The sequence below is a fragment of the Giraffa tippelskirchi genome, chromosome 6 (assembly GCF_054371585.1).
Source record: "Giraffa tippelskirchi isolate mGirTip1 chromosome 6, T2T-mGirTip1v1.2.pri, whole genome shotgun sequence".
Lineage (NCBI taxonomy): Eukaryota > Metazoa > Chordata > Mammalia > Artiodactyla > Giraffidae > Giraffa > Giraffa tippelskirchi.
Genome location: NC_137280.1, coordinates 137,093,318 through 137,100,371, shown reverse-complemented (window position 1 = coordinate 137,100,371; position 7,054 = coordinate 137,093,318).

The window sequence follows — 7,054 nt, the reverse complement described above, 5'->3', positions numbered from 1 at the left end:
CCCCAGTAGTCTCTTCTGCCCTCCCACACAAATCCTGGGAACTCATTAACACCTCCTATAGGAGCTCATTCATTTCCTCCCCTCTAGCCACAGGGAACTCAACAATTCCTGGAGCTCCTCTCCAGCCAAATAATAGAATGCATTGACAGTTGTTTCTTTGGCAGCTTGAGATAAGTTTTGCATCCCCTGCATGTTCACACTCCTTAAGAACAATGTGAGTTAATGACAGCATAGGGTCCTGGTTTTTCTGCTTTCCTTCACAGCATGAAAGAACTGAAAAGAAACCTATTTTTAAGAATTGTTTCTTCTTTTTCCAAAGAGAAACTGAGTTAGTGACTGAGAAAGGATTAGAAACCAGATCTAACTCTTATGTCTGTATTCTTTCTGTAATTCAGGATTGCATGGATTTTTGAGATCAATTATATCTTGGTGCTTTTGTTATTTAGATAATAGGGGTTCCAATTACAAAAGGAGCATTATGGTAGGAATGTCTCTCAATTCAGGAATAGCTCAGATTGCTAAAATTCAAGGAAGCAGAAAACGTTAATGATAAAAATATGATTACAAGATGATAGAAAACAGGAAAGAATGGATTGAGAGGAATAATACTCAGGATTATGATACACTAATATGGTTAACACCATTTAAAAGTTGAGTGTGGGAATACTATTAATCATTGTGACAAATAGTATCGTTTAGGGCAAGAATATTCAAAACATATCTCTTAACCCAAATGTGAAAAAGTCTGGTTGCATGGGTTAAGACTACATGGTCAGTCTGATTGGTCGGTGGAAAAGAATATGAACATGAATGAGAAGGCATGGGTTGTAATTCTGACCCCAGATGTGTTTAGCAGAGATATTTCATCTCACTGATAAAATGAGAAAAAAATACATTATATCTGTAGTTAACTCAAATTTTATTGTATGTAAGAATCACCTAGGGGACTTAGTAAAATGCAGATTCTAGGGACCCGTTTCCAGAGTTTCTGATTCATTGATTTGAGAGAGGACTGTAGAGGGTATATTGCATCAAATTCCTGAGAAGTTTCTAATGAAAGCACTTCTAGGACCATGCCTGGAAAATTGAAAATATACTGGGAATAAGGACCTATCAAAGATTTAACATTTTTTAGCATTTGCTTCCCACCAGCAGAAACCTCAAATCTAGCTGAAATTCTCTGCCATTTAATAGCACTCTCAGAACATTACCTGTTTGCTGCCTTGGGTCATAATGCCATACATTCCATTTACGTATCAAATTTATGGGCTTTTGTGGAGGCCAATGCTATCTAGCAGGAGGGAGCATGAGTCTGAATTCCAAGGCAAAGTATTAGCCTGTTTGACCACAACTTCAGTTCCTTTGATTCCCCAAGTAGATGTTATAGGTCTCTAGTGCTTTCAAAGTAGTTGAACAAGGAGAGGCTCTTCCAATTTTTTAATTAAGCAAGCTTTGACCTTCAAGGCTGTAATTGCTCTTGACATCTAACTTATTGCTTAATTAAAACACAATGAGATACAAGACCTTTCTTCTGGAAAGAGAGTCATGGTTATTTCTATTTTATTAAAGTCCCTCTTTTATCTGAAAGGTATGGGCTGAGGTGATCATAGGATAATGTCCCATTTCAGAGAGAAAGGATCCAGCAGGCCTCAACATGAAGTGAGTCATATCTTTCTGAAACAACTAGAGCTTATGAAATTATTAGGCAGAAAGGAAAAAAAAAAACTAAATCATTTTGTTGTGTTATTTCAGTAGAAGAAACAATGAGAAATTAAGAATGATGGCATTTCCTTGAGCAACTGAATAGCAATAATGATTTTCCCCCGTTTTAAAAACAAATACAAAATGATACCAATTTTCTTTCTTTATATGCCTTTTTTTGCATGGCTTTTTAAGTGCCTTTGCATCTGCAGGAAGAAATATTCCATAAAACTTTTTTTTTTTTAACAAAGTCATTGAGGGTTTTAAATGATAATGTGTTTAAAAATTAGAAAGCCGACATCTTTTCCCTCCTCTATTTTCAGAAGAAAGACTTGTGAGAAAAAATGAGGGCAACAGAAAAAGGAAATTGTTAAGTATGGAGTTATGGATGATTTCTCTAAATCATCCTGGTAACTTGAAAAATGTTTAGAAGAACTATTACTGCACCATTTAGCCTATTGGGTGTTACAGTGACTTAATTAGACAACAGAGATCAGATTTGCTAAAGAATTGTCAGCCTTCTAGCTTTACTGCCTTGAATGCCTCGGTATAAGTGATAAGATAAGATAAGATCTTATAGATAAGATCACGGGTGATAAGATAGTGATAAGATCACGGGTCCTCGGGTCCTCGAATGCTGGAATGTTAAAGGGTCTTAGAGATCAATGATTCCAGTTCCTTCAGACATGTAGTCCGAGGTAGAGCAAAGGACACAGCAGGACAGTAGGTAGGAGACAGATTCAGAAGAATTCAACCCTTTCTGACTCGCTTTCCTCAGTCCCGTGCCATTTTTCCATCATTGTAGGAATGAGATACAATCTAAATGGCCACAGTAGACATCCGCTCTTGGATTTCTCTGTTGGGAAAAAGAAGCAAAGCTAGTTTGTTCCTAGAAGATGAACACATACTGTTAAGATATCTTTTAAATTTAAGTGTATGTCTGTGTGTGTTTGAGTGAACTCCAGGAGATGATGACAGGGAAGCCCAGTGTGCTGCAGTCCATGGAGTTGCAGAGTTGAACACGACTGAGCGACGAAACAACTGTGTGTATATGTATCTATATGTATTTATAGTGTTTGTAGCATTTTTTTTTCACTTCACATTGTTCCCTATGAATTGTCCCAATGTCGTTAATACTCTTTGGAAAAAAATGATTGGTAGGATTACATCCCATTTTATCACATGGGAATAGCATATCCTCCACTCATTGGTTAATTTTTAAATAACATTTATAGTTTTTAACATATTGATGGACACTTTTTATAGAAATCTTTGACTGAATTACTGAATTTTTTCCTTGGTTAAATTCCTAGACTCGGAATATCTGGGTCAAAGGGCAGACTTTTTTGTTTGTTTGCTTGCTTGTTTTTTAAAATTAATTTTTATTGAGATACAGTTGCTTTACAATAGGTCCCTAACCTCTGGCATATAACGCCTGTTGATCTGAGGTGAAGCTGATGTATTAATAATAGAAATAAAGTACACGATGAATGTAACACACTTGAATTATCCCCAAACCACCCACCCCCACAAAGTCCATGGAAAAATGGTCTTCCCTGAACCTGGTTCCTGGTGCCACAAAGGTTGGGGACCACTGTTTCCTGCTATACAGCAAAGTGAATCAGTTTTGCATAAACATATATTCCCTCTTTTTTTAGATTCCCCTCCCATTTAGGTCACCACAGAGCATTGAATAGAGTTTTCTGTTCTATACAATAGGTTCTGATTAATTACCTGTTTTATACATGGTAGTGTATATATGTCAATCTCAACCTCCCAGTTCGTCTCACCCTTTCCTTCCTCCCTTGGTATCCATATGTTTGTTCTCTACATGTGGCTCTCGCCTTCTGCTGTACAAATAAGTTCATCTTTACCATTTTTCTAGATATCACATATAAGTGATATTATATGATATTTGTTTTTCTCTTTTTGACGTACTTCACTCTGTATGACAGTTTCTGGTTCTGTCCACATTTCTGCAGATGACACTGTTTCATTTCTTTTTATGCCTGAGTAATAATCTATTTTATATGTGTACTACATCTTCTTTGTCTATTCCTCTGTTGTTGGACATTTAGGTTGCTTCTGTGTCCTGGCTATTGTAAATAGTGCTACCACGAACACTGGGTTGTATGTATCTTTTTGAAAAGACCCATTTGGGGGCTTCTAATACATCTTGCCTTGAGAGTCTTCAAAGGAGACTAATAAACAGGGCCCTTCTTCCCTGTTTAGATCCTAAACAAAGTGAGAATTAGTAAAGAGTAAGGCATATGGAAGTAAAAATGTCACACAATTGTTAAAACTGTATCAGAGGATGTATCTTAGCTTAAGAGCCCAGTGAACTTCCTAACTAAGCCCCATGGTCAAACTTACAGCATGCAGAAGAGGATAAATACCTGCTTCCTACAGGCAGTGCACTCACTGAGAGAAGAAATGGGAGCTGTTGAAGGCAGCATGCATATTTCCTTTCCCCAAATGACTGATGCTTGTATAAATGCTTGTATAAATTACTCCGCTCACTTTTGGTGCAGCCAGAAAATGAAAGGAGACATCTGGGAGTATCTTGAATATTGAAATTCCCTCAAGAATCGAAGAAGCATTCCTTCCCCTGAATACTCAGCAAATTGCTCCTCCATTCAACATCTCCTGACTCTACTAAGTGCCAGGTACCCTACAGAACACTAAAGGGAACCGGCTGAATTAAGACACACTGTGTGCTCTCAGGTGACTTTAGTTGATATTTCTCAAAGACCTTTCACATACCCAGTTGGATGGGGTTTCTCTGTGCAGTGCCCTGTGAGCTAAGAGAGCACCCCATCTTATGACTTGAGCATCTAGCCTACTAGCAGCAGAGAAAACCAGTAGCTAGAATTCTATTGATCACCCATTCCCTCAGAGCAGGATGAGAACCTGAGAAATTAATTTTGCTTCAAGACAAAGGATGCTGTTCAAAGGATATAATAGTACTTGGTCTGTCCAGGTAGTAATGGTGGTAATAATAGCAGGAGTTATTATGTATTGAACACTTACTAGATGTCAGCCTCTGTGCTAAGCCCTTCAGGATGATTTCTCCTTGAATACTATTCATAACTCTCGGAGTCAGGTGCCAAACTGAGGCTCAGGGAGGTTGTTAGTAGTAAGTCCAAGGGTATCAGTTACTGGGGGATAGATTCAAAGTCAAGTGTGTTTAACACCAGGGCTTGAACTTTTAACTATTACATTTCAGATAGAAGAGAGGAACAAGAGATTCCTCAGATATAAGAGCAGTCAGGAAATCTTGGGAGAAAGGGTAGTTCACAGGTTCAGACAGATGATCAGTGAGCACCTGGGAAATCTCTTAGCAGGTTCCATGGCTCACGTTGAAGACAGAAAGGGAAAGACAGAAAAAATCAGGTCACAACTCTAAGAGTGCTCTGTGGGTACCAGAAGCAGAATTTTCAGAAAGAGTGGCTGTGATGCAGACTCTAAATGAAGCAGAAGTTTAGTTCTTGAAACAGGTCTAAAATTTGCGAATGTCCAATGCTCCTCTCGTATTTGTCAGGGAAGAGGAGCTTTTCCTCTGTTTTCTTAGGTTCAAGAGTTGGGGGTGGGAGGGTGAGAATTAAACAAACAAAAATGAGTAACAGGAGAAAAAGCATGTAAGTTTTATTTATGTTTATTTATGTTTTATTTATGTTTATTTGCACTGGTGGTCACAGAAAATAAGTGAAACTTATTTTCCCAACGAACAGTTGGGATCCTAACTCACCTGCCTTTTGGCGACAAAGGTCCCGATAGTCAAAGCTATGATTTTTTTCCAGTAGTCAGTACAGTCCAGATGTGAGTGAAAGTCACTCAGTCATGTCCAACTCTTTGTGACCCCATGGACTATACAGTCCATAGAATTATCCAGGCCAGAATGCTGGAGTGGGTAGCCATTCCCTTCTCCAGGGGATCTTCCCAACCCAGGGATCAAACCCAGGTCTCACACATTGCAGGTAGATTCTTTACCAGCTTAGCCACCAGGGAAGCCCCCATATGTGAGAGCTGGACCATAAAGAAGGCTGAGCACTGCAGAATGGATGCCTTTGAACTGTGGTGCTGGAGATGACTCCTGAGGGTCCCTTGGACTGCAAGGAGATCAAACCAGTCAATCCTACAGGAAATCAACACTGAGTATTCATTGGAAGGACTGATACTGAAGCTCCAATACTTTGGCCACATGATGTAAAGAGCTGACTCATTGGAAAAGACACTGGTGCTGGGAAAGACTGAGGGCAGGAGGAGGAGGGGGCAACAGAGGGTGAGGTTGTTGGATGGAATTACAGCCTCAATGGACATGAGTTTGAGCAAATTCTGGGAGATGGTGAAGGGCAGGGAAGCCTGGCATGCTGCAGTCCATGGGGTCACAAAGAGCTGGACACGACTGAGCAACTGAACAACAACTATAGAAGGTGATCAAGGCACATTCTCAGGACTGTCCAAGTATATATCAGAGCATGGTTCAAAAGTATATAGCTGAGAAACTGAGACACAGGGAGATTGATGAATTTCCTCCATATGAATGCTGACTCTGAGATAGAAACCGAGGTTGCCTGGGTGTGAAGTTCCTCTCTCTCAAGAAGTAGTCAGTATAAAGTTCTGCTGGAGAAGTTTTCTGAAACTTGAATGTGCATCACAATCCCCTGGAGGCTTGTTAAAACAGTGTATGCTTGCAACCATCCCCAGAGTTTCCAAGTCTAGAGATCAAAGCAAGGCCTGGGAATTTGCATTTCTAACAGATTTCCAGGTGAAGCTGATACTGCCAGTGAGGGAAACAAGCTTCGAGAACTTCTGTACTCATTATTTTATGTTTTTCGGCTCTCTGCGTGCACACAGTGTGTGTGTGTGTGTGTGTGTGTGTGTGTGTGTAATTTGAGGTAGGGGGCAGGGGGAAATGTCTTACTTATTTTATTAACTCCCCCTCCTTGCACAGTCGAAACACTGTGCCTAAGCTGTGGTAGATATGTAATAAATATTTGTGAAATTGAATTGCCTTTACTTGAGGAAAATTTTATGAAATACTCAATATCATGAAAACAGACTTGTCTCTTCAGAGGAAAAACATTGGAACTGATTCATATTTCTGCTAGAAAGGACTTCTCCTTGGGAGAAACACAGTTGCCTTTGTCTGTTTTCCCTATGCCTGTGGCATTTAACACCTCTCCTACTTCAACCATATTCACTGAAGACACAAGAGGGCAGAAGCAGGGTGGCAAAGTCAACGTGATGTCTAGTTTGTGGATGCTTCTATTTTATTTCTGCACACACACGCACATGTATACACAAACACATACATATGCATGTGTGCTCAGTTGTGTCCGACTCTTTGCGA